General features: G+C 48.7%; 1 long non-coding RNA gene across 2 annotated transcripts; it reads right to left on the bottom strand.

Annotated features, from left to right (window-relative positions):
• Positions 1-9,624: 9,624 nt before the first annotated feature.
• LOC146055956 (uncharacterized) lies at positions 9,625-13,041 on the bottom strand. 2 transcript variants are annotated; one of them, XR_014469010.1, is made up of 3 exons: positions 12,826-13,041; positions 11,738-11,914; positions 9,625-9,778 (listed from the first exon to the last, which is right to left on the bottom strand). It is a non-coding gene; the product is annotated as an uncharacterized LOC146055956 (long non-coding RNA). The 2 variants fall into 2 exon arrangements; XR_014469011.1 differs by lacking the exon at positions 9,625-9,778 and adding an exon at positions 9,786-10,968.
• Between the last annotated feature and the right edge of the window lie 76 nt (positions 13,042-13,117).

Below are 13,117 nucleotides of genomic sequence, written 5' to 3'. Positions count from 1 at the left end.
AGGTGGGAGTGGTTATCTGCTCAGACTTTTGCTGAAGGTGGGAGTGGTTATCTGCTCAGGTGGGTAGCTGATTAGTAGCAGCAGTATAAGAACAGCAGGGGGCAAGTGAATGTAATGAACTTGTGAATTTTGAACTGCCATTTTATTCTAAGTGCCATTTTTAAATAAGTGCAGAGTTATATCCAAGAAGGAGTGGTGTGTTTAGTAGACTTTTGCTGAAGGTGGGAGTGGTTATCTGCTCAGACTTTTGCTGAAGGTGGGAGTGGTTATCTGCTCAGGTGGGTAGCTGATTAGTAGCAGCAGTATAAGAACAGCAGGGGGCAAGTGAATGTAATGAACTTGTGAATTTTGAACTGCCATTTTATTCTAAGTGCCATTTTTAAATAAGTGCAGAGTTATATCCAAGAAGGAGTGGTGTGTTTAGTAGACTTTTGCTGAAGGTGGGAGTGGTTATCTGCTCAGACTTTTGCTGAAGGTGGGAGTGGTTATCTGCTCAGGTGGGTAGCTGATTAGTAGCAGCAGTATAAGAACAGCAGGGGGCAAGTGAATGTAATGAACTTGTGAATTTTGAACTGCCATTTTATTCTAAGTGCCATTTTTAAATAAGTGCAGAGTTATATCCAAGAAGGAGTTACATCCAGGAAGGGGTTAAACCAGGTTGCAAGAGGCTTCTGTCCCTTCTGTTTTTTTTTTTTTTTTTTTTTTTTTTTTTTTTTTTTCTTCTTTCTTCTTGCTTGAAGCCCAGGTGCCTGACCTGTTAAAGGATCCACAAAGTGCAGATAGTGTGCTGCATGATCTGAGAGTGGGCCACTGAGGAAAACGTGCAACTGGAAGAAATTACAGAGGAAGCAGACAGATACAGGTGTGAGGACACCAGGAGAGTGACACAGCTGCAGGAACAGATAAGTATCAACTTTCTTATATTTTGATAAAAATTAACTTGTAGTGTGTAATTGCATTGTAATTTAACTCTCTACTGTATACTAGGGGGTTAGTCGCAGGGAGGTAGATAAAATGGGTGGGGCCCTGATTGAGAATCTCACTCAGTGCATGTTGTGCAAGATGTATGCGCACCTGGAGCAAGAGTCCCAGTACGAATACATCTGCACGAGATGTGAGCGAACGTCCGCCCTGGAAGCCCAGGTCACTGATCTAGAGCGGACTGTTCAGCGACTGAGGGATATTTCCAATCTTGAGCAAAGCCTAAATAGAACGGTGGAGGAGTTGCAGATGGGGTCACTGGTAGAGGAGGAGGATCAGGTAGCCAGCTGGGTCACGGTTAGAAGGGGAAGCAAGAGGGACAGGAGGGACAGGAACGACATCTCAGATCTATCACACCCGAACAAATTTGCCCGGTTGGACGAAGTTTCGGGGGAGGATAGAGACGAAATGACGGAGCTGGAGGAGACGGCTCCCTCTAGCAACCAGAGGAGAGGTCCCTCTAGCTCAAACGGGATGACAGTTAGTGAGGTACCAAGGCAGATAGTGGTGGTAGGGGATTCCATCATTAGGAGAACAGACAGGGCAATCTGCTATCGGGACCGCGATCGCCGCACGGTCTGTTGCCTCCCGGGTGCTCGGGTACGGCACATCGCGGACCGAGTCGACAGATTGTTGGGAGGGGCTGGGAGCAACCCGGCGGTCTTGGTGCACATCGGCACCAACGACAAAGTCAATGGTAGGTGGGATGTCCTCAAGAAAGAGTATAGGGAATTAGGTAAGAAATTAAAGGCGAGGACATCTAGGGTAATTTTCTCGGAAATATTACCAGTGCCACGCGCTAGCTCAGGGAGGCAGAGGGAGATCAGGGAGGTAAATGTGTGGCTTAAGGATTGGTGTAGGAAAGAGGGATTCGTGTTCATGGAACACTGGGCGGACTTCTCGGTCAGGCGCCATCTTTTTTGCCGTGATGGATTGCACCTGAACGAGGAGGGGGCTGCGGTGCTGGGGGGAAGGATGGTTAGAGGGTTGGAGGAGATTTTAAACTAGGCGACGGGGGGGTGGGGGCAGCAAGACATTATGGGACCATCAGGGAGAGAAGCCGGACTGGGATCAGGAATCATATGGGGGAAGGAGATGGGGGGGGGGGGACGGAGACATAGACAAAGTCCTGGGACATAACAAGGGTATAATCGGGGGTAACTCTCAGGGTGCATCAGGAATGTCATGTAATAAAATGTTATGTTGTAACAGTCACGTTACCCCATTACAGTTCTTAGGTACAGATGATCTTAGTATACGGGAAGGAGGGAATGACAGAGGAAGAATTCCCGGAACTATGGAGAGGGCAGGCAGTGTGCATGGTGGGGAGGCCTGTAGAGAGTCTATTGAAGGGGAGAGGGGAAAGAGGAAGCTAGTAAAGAATTCAAATGGGTCCTGGGGTGAAACTAATCACAATATTAGAGCCATATCTAAAAATAAACATAAATTAAAATGCTTACTGGCTAATGCAAGAAGCTTAGTGAGTAAAATCGGGGAGCTTGAAACGGTGATCAGTAGGGATGACTACGACATCATTGGTATTACAGAAACATGGTGTAATGAGTCGCATGACTGGGCATTAAACATGGAGGGATATACACTCTACAGGAAAGACAGGGAAAATAGAAGGGGCGGGGGGGTGTGCCTATATGTAAATAATAACTTAACATCATGTGAGAAAAATATGAGCACAGACCTGGAAGACGACAACTCGGAGACAGTGTGGGCAGAGATAACCGACAATAATAAGAAACCAAAAAACAAATTTATAATAGGGGTATGCTATAGACCACCAAATATAAATGAAAGGGAAGAGTCTCTTCTTTTAAACCAAATCAAACAAGCATCAAATCAGGGTCAGGTATTAATTATGGGGGATTTTAATTTACCCGACATTGATTGGGAAAACGAAACAGGTAAATCAGCAAGAAGCAATGGGTTCTTAAGCTTACTTAAAGACCAGTTTATTACACAAACGGTAGAAACTCCAACTCGTGATGAGGCGCTCTTGGACTTAGTATTAACAAATAACACAGACTTAGTTTCAAACACAAAAGTAATTGAACAATTAGGGAATATGGATCACAATATGGTTTCACTGGAAATCAACTTCAGTAAATTACATCAAAAAGGATCTGCAAAAATACTAAACTTCAGAAAAGCGAACTTTGAATTATTCAGGGAAGCCCTAACAGGAATTGGGTGGGAAACGGTTATGGAGGGAAAAAATGCAGAGGAAATGTGGGATACTCTAAAAAAGGTGCTTGATTCACTAACTATTGAATACATTCCTAAAGTAACTAAAGGTAAATTCAACAAAAAAAAGCCACCATGGTTGGACAAAGAAGTAAGGTCAGCTATCAACAATAAAACCAGAGCCTTTAAATTCTATAAAAATAACTTGAATGAGGAGGCATTCGCAAAATACAAAGAATCAAACAAAACTTGTAAAGGGGTAATCAAAGCAGCTAAAATATTATATGAAGAGTGCATAGCCGCTGAAAGCAAAAACAACCCAAAGAAATTTTTTAAATACATAAATAGTAAATGTTTAATTAAGGAAAACATAGGCTGTCACACCAGGGGACTCAGTCGACAAGACTGAGACCTCTGGTGGGGACCTGGACCGGTACCTGAACCGGGGAGGTTGGAGAGAACCCCTGCGCATGAACTGCGCGACAGTGCACCCAGAGCCAATAAGCAGTCAGAGGTAAAAGTACAACCAGATTTATTATGCAGAAGGTTGTAATGATACAGGCAGTAAAGTATGCAGGAGAAATGACAGTTCATACGGATTGCAATACTTTACAGGGATGATGAATGGAGTATCGATGGTGGAACATCGGATGGATATCGGATATGGAGACTGTAGGTCCGGAATGACGGACGGCAGGAAGGAGCTTGACTGTGAGTCCGGAATGACGGATGGAAGCTTGACTGTGGGTCCGGAGTGTCGGACTATCGATGGTGAAACATCGGAGACGGATGCTGGAGACTGTGGGTCCGGAATGACGGACGGAAGGTAGGAGCTTGACTGTGGGTCCGGAATGTCGGACTATTGATGGTAGAACATCGGAAGCGGATGATGCAGGAGCATCGGAGGACCAGAGTCCTGGAGCTAGGCTGGATCGCTGGGCTGACGAGGCAGGCACACAGGTGATGGAATAACCTGGATATCAACAGGAGATGGAATAACCTGGAATACACTGCAGCATGGAAGACAACACCAGCGGATAAAACACACTTGCACGGAGACAAGGACAGCTGACCATATACAGGAGACAACTGAAGCACTAGCATTGATCTGAGAGCTCCCAGCATACTTATACCCACTGGGTGGCCAGGATTGGCCGGGCAGGTATGACTGGGAGATCAGATCACACAGGATTGGATGGGAATGACATGTGACTGGGAAAACATGGCAGCCCCCATGTCAGGCTATGGCGGGAAAGTACGTTTGTGCACGCCATGCTGGATACTGGGAGCAATGGCGGCGGACAGGTGGATTGCCGAGCACTGAGTACTGTCACTGGGGACAAGGAGAGCGGTGCGCCGCGCAGCCGCGGACTCAGCAGCGCTGAGCAGACTGGAGGATGGCAGCGGTGATGGCGCACGGCAGACAGGACGCCGGCAGGGGTGACGTCTGGACCGCAAGCTGAACCTGCGGAGGCACTTAGCCGGTAAGAAAGTCTGTCTGAGAGCTCGGATCGTGACATAGGCCCACTAACTGATACTAGTGGAAAAAGTGTTACTGAGGACAAGGGAAAAGCAAAACTGTTAAATGAGTTCTTCTCATCAGTATTTACTAAGGGAGAGCAGACTGTGGAACGAACATTTACCACAAACGGGACAAATAAGCCAGATCTCATTGTGGATTTCACGCCGAAAGAATTAATACTGAGGCTAAGCAAACTCAAAACAAATAAGTCACCAGGGCCAGATGGGATTCATCCGAGGGTATTAATGGAATTAAGGGATGAACTAGCTACCCCCCTACATTATATCTTTAGCAAGTCACTATCGTCAGGTATAGTACCAAAAGATTGGAGAATAGCAGAGGTAGTGCCAATATTCAAAAAAGGAAAAAAGGAAGATCCCGCTAATTACAGACCCGTTAGTTTAACATCAATTGTGGGTAAACTATTTGAAGGATTTTTAAGGGATGGTATCCAGGAATATTTAGATCATCACCTTCTACTCAGTACTAACCAACATGGGTTCGTGAAAAATCGTTCATGCCAAACTAATCTACTAGGGTTCTATGAAGAGGTTAGCAAAAACCTCGATAATGGAAATGCTGTAGATGTGATTTTCCTAGATTTTGCTAAAGCATTTGATACTGTCCCACACAAGAGATTGATTAATAAAATGGAGAACCTAGGATTGGGTGAAAATATCTGCAGATGGGTAGGGAATTGGCTATGTAATAGAGAACAAAGAGTGGTTGTGAATGGTGCCGTATCAGATATGATACCGGTACTAAGTGGAGTGCCCCAGGGTTCGGTTTTGGGGCCCATTTTGTTTAACATTTTTATTAACGATATTGGGATAGGGTTACTCAGCAATGTATCCATCTTTGCGGACGATACAAAACTTAGCAAAGTCATCAAATCACCAGAAGATGTCACCATGCTTCAAAATGATCTTGCAATTCTAGATGAGTGGGCAAAAAAATGGAAGATGAGGTTCAATGTAGATAAATGTAAGGTTATGCAATTTGGGAGACACAACCAGTGTGCAAGTTACACCTTAGCGGAGAGGAACTGGGTAATTCCATACTTGAAAAGGATCTAGGAGTCCAAATAGACAGCAATCTAGGATGTAGTGCCCATTGTAATGTAGCTACAAAAAAGGCCAACAAAATTCTGGCATGTATTAAGAGGGGAATGGAAACTAGGGACTCAAGGGTAATTATGCCACTATATAAAGCATTGGTGAGACCTCACCTAGAGTACGGAGTACAGTTCTGGGCCCCACACTATAAAAAGGACATCATAGAATTAGAAAAAGTCCAAAGGCGAGCAACAAAGCTTATTAGGGGAATGGAGAATTTAAGCTACGGGGAGAGATTAAGCAATTTGGGACTATTTACATTAGAAAAGAGACGTTTAAGGGGGGACATGCTCAACATGTACAAGTATATCAAGGGCCAATATAAGGAACTGTCACACACCCTATTTTCTACTAGAAAGGAATCTAGGACGCGAGGGCATGAGTATAGATTAGAAGAAAAAAGATTTCATTCAGCTAGTAGAAAGAATTTCTTTACGGTCAGAACAGTCAAACTCTGGAACTCTCTTCCCAGAGAGGTGGTAATGGCTGGCTCATTAAATGCGTTCAAGGCAAAGTTGGACAAACATTTACTGGAGAAAAACATCCATGGGTACAAATAAGAAATATAATTTGTCTGTAAAATACCAGAACCAACCAAATCGGCAATGGATATCTATACCAGGTTGAACTAGATGGACGCAAGTCTTTTTTCAGCCTTACCTACTATGTAACTATGTAACATCCCGCCCAGGGGGATATGAGGCTTATTTCTAAGTGATCTGACTAGATCGCTTAGAAATGAAAAAAGGATCACTCCACGTGTATACCCTCTGGTGATGACGATTGCGCGGTCCCGCGCGTCGCTGTTGCTTGACTAGATTTACACTGCATCCAGTTATAAATCTAGTCATCGCCAATGTTCTCACACCAGAGAACACTGGCCCTGACAGATTGTTCAGTACACAATGCTGAGCCATCTGTGCTTAACTGCAAACTTAGCACAGAGGCTCACTTGCACTGTGTGTGCACAGCTTTAGGGATGGACGTCTTTGCAATTGATGACAATAGTGCAACTGCCCATTGATTGTGGCACACTATGCAATGGATGACCATCAATGTTTTTACCTATTGATGGTGATCCATTTTCTTTGACTGATTGGATTGTGGGCCAATCAAAACATGTAGGCGGTGCTTCATGAGTGTTGGGGCAGAGCTATGCTGGTGGTAAGGGTTGCTGGTCTTACTGTACTGCATATTAAAATAATAATAATAAAAAATATATATATAATTTATGTAAGGTGCTAAACAACATATAATGGTGATTCAATTGTTTTGTGCACCCGTAGCTCTTGCCTAATGTAGTGGGAGCTAATGAATTGTTCGCAGCACTTGCCCTGGTCTTGTTGGCTGCATTTTTGCGCCCTAAATAAACTAGATGCAGCTTATTGCCCTACTGTGCGCGAAGGGTGCGAGGAGAAATCCAGGTGACGTGCAGCCTGGGAGTCGGGTCACCAAACAATTGACTTTGATTTTAAAGCTCGTTTGTCACTGAGCGCCCTTTAGCTGTTTTGAAACTACACATCCCAGCATGCCTTGCCATAGTTTTAGTATTCCCTAATAGCAGAACTGTGGCAAGGCATGATGGGACTTGCAGTTTCGCAACAGCTGGCGGGCCATAGTTTGGACATGATTGGTGTATTGGGTTCGTTAGCTGTTCACTAGCCTTTTGCACAAACCACTTTGGCACATATGGAGATGTAATCTCTTTATTAGTCTTTTTATTAGTCTTGCACTCTACTATTACATATAATGCATGCCTTGACACCGTTTCACCGTTCGTGACACCCAAAATGTCGTTAAAATATTTGTTCCAACCAGATTGTTGCTCGGAAAATGTCCAAACTTTTTTTATTTCTTTACATTTTTGAAATACACAAAAAAGGGATTTTTGTAAGAACTTACCGTTCGAATCCCTTTCTCTGATATGGACCTGGAGACACAGCTCAACACTGGGATGTAGGAGGGTCCGAAGGAGCCAGGCACCTATCCTAAATCTTTTAGAGGGTAGGCTCCTCCCCTACTGCATCCTGGACTCTTCAGTTCAATCTTTCAAAGCCACTGGAATACATTAACTCAGTACAAACGCCTGCACATATTATATGCACATTTTTTAACAATAATTGTTACTTTAACCAATTAAACATGAACATCATGAACACTGGCATACTTACTGAGCGTAAGGGAGGGATCGCTGTGTCACCAGGACCATATCAGAGAAAGGGATTCGAACGGTAAGTTCTTACAAAAATCCCTTTTTCTCTTTCAATGGTCCTGGTGACACAGCTCAACACTGGGACGTTCCAGAGCCGGTCCTTTGTGTGGGTACGCTCAGGTCTGCAGCTCTCATCACTGCTCGCCCGAATGATGCGTCCTCCGACGCGAACTCATGGAACCTATAGAATTTGGCAAAGGTATGAACAGATGACCAAGTGGCAGCCCTGCAAACCTGCTCAGCTGTTGCCCCATGTCGAACCGCCCAAGAGGTGGCAACTGACCTGGTGGTATGCGCATTTATCCTTGCCGGAACAGGCCTTCCAACTTTAGTGTATGCAAAAGCTATCACAGAGCGCAACCACCTAGCAATGGTCTGCTTAGATGCCGGCCAACCAATCTTGTGTATGTCATACAACACTAACAAGGTGTCAGTCTTTCTGACACTCTTAACTCTGTCCACATAAATGCGTAATGCACGCACAACATCCAAATTCCTCAATTTGTCCCTTTTTCTAGAACCCTCTGGGGGTTGAAACACAGGTAGAACTATCTCCTGGTTTAGATGGAAAGCAGAGACTACTTTTGGTAAAAACTGAGGTACCGTCCGAAGAACTGCCCTATCCTCATGAAATACCAAGAAAGGAGACTTGCATGACAATGCTCCTAACTCTGACACCCTCTTCGCTGATGCCACTGCCAACAAGAATACCAGCTTCCATGTGAGAAACTTAAGGTCCGCCGACCTTAATGGTTCAAAAGGTGCCTTCTGAGGCGAGAGAGAGAGAGGGTGAGGCGAGAGAGAGAGAGAAAGAGGGTGAGGCGAGAGAGAGAGAGAGAGAGGGTGAGGCGAGAGAGAGAGAGAGGGTGAGGCGAGAGAGAGAGAGGGTGAGGCGAGAGAGAGAGAGAGAGAGAGGGTGAGGCGAGAGAGAGAGAGAGAGGGTGAGGCGAGAGAGAGAGAGAGAGAGAGGGTGAGGCGAGAGAGAGAGAGGGGGTGAGGCGAGAGAGAGAGGGTGAGGCGAGAGAGAGAGAGAGAGGGTGAGGCGAGAGAGAGAGTGGAGAGAGGGTGGAGAGAGAGAGGAGAGAGAGAGAGGGTGGAGAGAGAGAGAGAGGGTGGAGAGAGAGAGAGAGGGAGAGAGAGGGTGGAGGGTGGAGAGAGAGAGGGTGGAGAGAGAGAGAGGGTGGAGAGAGAGAGAGGGTGGAGAGAGAGAAAGAGAAAAGGAGAGGGGGTGTGGAGGAGGGGAAGTGAAGGAGAGGAGGGGGGAGTGGAGGAGCAGAGAAGGGGAGGGGGTGCGGAGTATAGGAGGTGAGCAGGAGGGAAGCGAGAGGAGGAGGGGAAGCAGAAGAGGAAGGGGAGCTGAGGAGTGAGAGGAAAGAAGAAAGGAAAGTAGGGGAGGGGGTGAGGAGTATTGGAAGCAAAAGAAAGGAGGGGGAAACAGGAAAGGAGGAGGGGGAGCGGAGGAGGTGGTTGGGGAGCTGAGGAGGAGGGGAGAACAGAGAGCAGGAGCAGACAAGAAGAGGGGGAGAGGAGGAGGAGAGGAGGCATGGAGGAGGTGCAGAGAAGGGAGCGCAGTGCAAGCTGGTGCTGGGTACCTCCTGTGACAATCAGCAGCGATGGTAGCGATGATTTTGCTGCCCCTGCTCCTGGGCAGACTGGGTCTGCTGCACTTTCTCTTCTTCTGTGCTAGTCATCTCTTCCTGCTCCATCTCCCCGGCGCTGGGTCTTCTCTTCCTGTACCCCAGCACAGGTTCACTGGCAGTCAGAGAGAGAAAAGTGTGGGGAAATTGGTGAGGAGAGCAAAAGAGGGGAAAGGGAGAGCTGGGGAGAGGAGGAGGGGAAGGAGGAGAGGAGGAGAGGGATCAGAGAAGAAGGAGCAAAGGAGTGGAGGAGGGGGATCCGAGAAGGAGCAAAGGAGTGGAGGAGGAGAGAAGCGGACATCTAGAGAAGTAGCACAGAAGGCACTGTGTACCTCTTGTCATTGGTGCTGCATGGTACATGATCAGCAGCGATTGAAATGCTCCTCCTCCTCCGACGAAAAGTGGTGGGGAGGAGAGAGAGGAGGAGGGGCAAAAGAGAGGAGGAGGGAGAGGAGTAAGAGGAGGGGGAGCAGAGTAGAGGAGAAGGGAGAGCAGGAGAAGAGGAGAGGGGTGAGGAGGAGGGGAAGTGCAGGAGAAGAGGGGAGGGGGAGCGGAAGAGAGGGGAAGCGGAGAAGTGAGAGAAGGGGAGGGGGTGCGGAGGAGATGAGGTGAGCAGGAGGGAAGCAAAGGAGAGGAGGAGGAGGGGTAGTGGAGGAGGGAAAGAGATGTGGTAGCTGAGGAGAAGAGGAGCGGAGACAAGGAGAAGGGAAAGCAGGGGAGGGGTGAAGAGGATTGGAAGCAGAAGAAAGGAGGGGAAGCAGAGGAAAGGAGGAGCAGAGGAGAGGAGGAGCGGAGGAAGGGAAGCTGAAGAGAGGTTGTGGGGGAGGAGAGGGGGGGAGGAGAGGAGGAGGGAGCGGAGGATGGAGAGTAGATGAGGAGGAGGTGGGGGAGCTAAGGGAAGGAGTAGGAGGAGTGGAGGGAAGGAGAGGAGAACGGAGAGCAAGAGGAGAAGGGAGAGCAAGAGCAGAGGAGGGAAAGTGAAGGAGAGGAGGAGGGGGAGCATAGGAGAGGGGGGAGAGGTGAAAGCAGAGAAGGGAGAGCAGGAGAGGGGGTGAGGAGAAGGGGAAGTGAAGGGGAGGGGGCTGAGGAGGTGTGGAGAAGGAGCAGACGTGCGGAGAATGGAGAGCAGTATATGCAGGCGCTGTGTACCTATTGTAATCGGTGCTGCATGCTACATGATCAGCAGTGATGGAATGCCGGGTTTTCTGCCCCTGCTGCACTCCCTCCCCTTCGGTGCTAGTCATCTCTTCCTGCTCCATCTCCCCATCGTTAGGTCTTCTTTTCCTTCACCCCAGCATAGGGTCACTGGGGGGGAGGGAGGGAAAGAGAGAGAGAGAGAGAGAGAGAGAGAGAGAGGGGGAGAGGGGGGAGAGAGAGAGGGGGAGAGGGGGGAGAGAGAGAGGAGGAGAGGGGGAGAGAGAGAGAGGGAGAGGGGGGAGAGAGAGAGAGGGAGAGGGGGGAGAGAGAGAGAGAAAGAAAGAGGGAGAGAGAGAGAGGGGAGAGGGGGGAGAGAGGGAGAGAGAGGGGGAGAGAGAGAGGGGGGAGAGAGGGAGAGAGAGGGGGAGAGAGAGAGAGGGGGAGAGAGGGGGAGAGAGAGAGGGGGAGAGAGGGGGGGAGAGAGAGGGGGAGAGAGAGAGGGGGAGAGAGAGAGAGTGAGTTGTGGGGAAATTGGTGAGGAGAGAGATAGAGGGGAAAGAGAGAACAGGGGAGAGGAGGGGGATAAGGGAAGAAGGAGCGGAGGAGTGGAAGAGGAGAGGGGGCAAAGGAGCGGAAGAGGAGAGGGAGCAGAATAGAGGAAGCGGAGGAGGAGGGGAAGCAGAGGAGAGGAGGGGGGATCAGAGGATGGAGAGTAGATGAGAAGGTGGTGGGGGAGCTGAGGAAAGGAGGAGGAGAGAAGAAGGGAGAGCAGGAGCAGAGGAGGGAAAGTGAAGGAGAGGAGAAGGGGGAGCAGAGGAGAGGGGGTGAGGAGGATGGGAAGTGGAGGAGAGGAGGTGGAGTGAGGAGGTGTGGAGAAGGAGCGGACATGTGGAGAAGGAGCGGAGAAGGGAGAGCAGTATACACAGGTGCTATGTACCTCTTGTCATCGATGATTCATTCTACATGATCAGCAGTGATGGAAACACCATGTTTTCGGCCCCTGCTCATGGGTCTTCTGAACTCTTTTTTCCCCAGTGCTAGTCATCTCCTCCTGCTCCAACTCCATGGCGCCGAGTCTTCTCTTCCTGCACCCCAGCACGGGGTCACCGGCAGTCTGAAAGAGAGATAGAGAAGTGTGGGGAAATTGGTGAGGAGGAGAGAGATAGAGGGGAAAGAGAGAGCAGGGGAGAGGAAGATAGGGGTTGTGGAGGAGGGGGGAAGTGGAGGAGAGGAGGGGGATCAGAGAAGAAGGAGCTGAGGAGGAGTGGGAGGTGAGGAGGAGGGGGGGGGCAGAGGAGGATGGGGAGCAGAGTAGAGGAAGAGTTAGAAGGGAGAGCAGAAGAGCAGTGGAGGGGGAGAGGGGTGCGGAGGAGGGAAGCATAGGAAAGGAGGAGGGAAGCAGAGGAGGGGAATCGGAAGAGAAGGAGGTGGTAAGGGAGCGAGGATTCAGTATGAAATCCCGACGCCTGGAATCCCGGCGTTCAAAATCCCGACAAGGGGGGGGGGCGTGGATCGTCCCCCCTTGCGGGCTCGCTGCGCTTGCCACGGTGGTAAGGGAGCGAATATATACACACATATACGTATACACACACACAGATGGCGCCATCAATTTTATTTTAAACAAACAAAATAACAGAAGGGGGGACATTATGGTGTTACCGTGTACCTATAACATATTTAAAAAGTATGCCTTAACCCAGTGGTGTCAAAGTCACGGCCCTACAGCTGTTGTGGAAGTACACATCCCTACATGCCCTGCCACAGATTTTATATAATGGATCGCTAAAATCTGTGGTAGGGCATGCTGGGAAGTGTAGTTCCACAACAGCTGGAGGGCCATGAGTTTGACACCACTGCTAAACCCCTTAATGCCCATTACATGTAATCACAACCCACCACCTAGCATCATGCCAAACCTCTTCCCTTAGCCCAAAGCAGATTAATCTTGCACCTCCTCTCCCCTCCCTCGCTCCCCCCCCCCCCAAGACATACTCTTCGCCAGTCGTGACCGAAGAGTGCACTCACATAGAATCGGTCGCAGGTGGGGGTACTGCAGCATCTGTCGGATAGGGCACCTCTCTCCTCCTCAGCGTCGTTCCCAGCAGCGTTGGGCTGTGTTCTCTGCCGCAGCGCCCTGGGGGCGGAGTTGGGGCAGCTGTCTCCCCGCCTGTATCCTTCCCGTCTATGTTGGGCGGTGTCCTGAGCAACGTCCTGGGGGTCCTCAGTGGCAGCAAGGTTTTAGTAGCATCCTGAAGGGGAGGGAAGAGGAGGAAAACATCCATATTTAAAAAAAAAAATGCTGGTCTACAACAGTATA

Source organism: Crinia signifera, unplaced genomic scaffold (genome assembly GCF_055691185.1).
Source record: "Crinia signifera unplaced genomic scaffold, ASM5569118v1 HAP2_SCAFFOLD_665, whole genome shotgun sequence".
Classification (NCBI taxonomy): domain Eukaryota; kingdom Metazoa; phylum Chordata; class Amphibia; order Anura; family Myobatrachidae; genus Crinia; species Crinia signifera.
The sequence above is the reverse complement of the archived record's forward strand: the minus strand, read 5'-3'. Positions and strand labels throughout refer to the sequence as shown.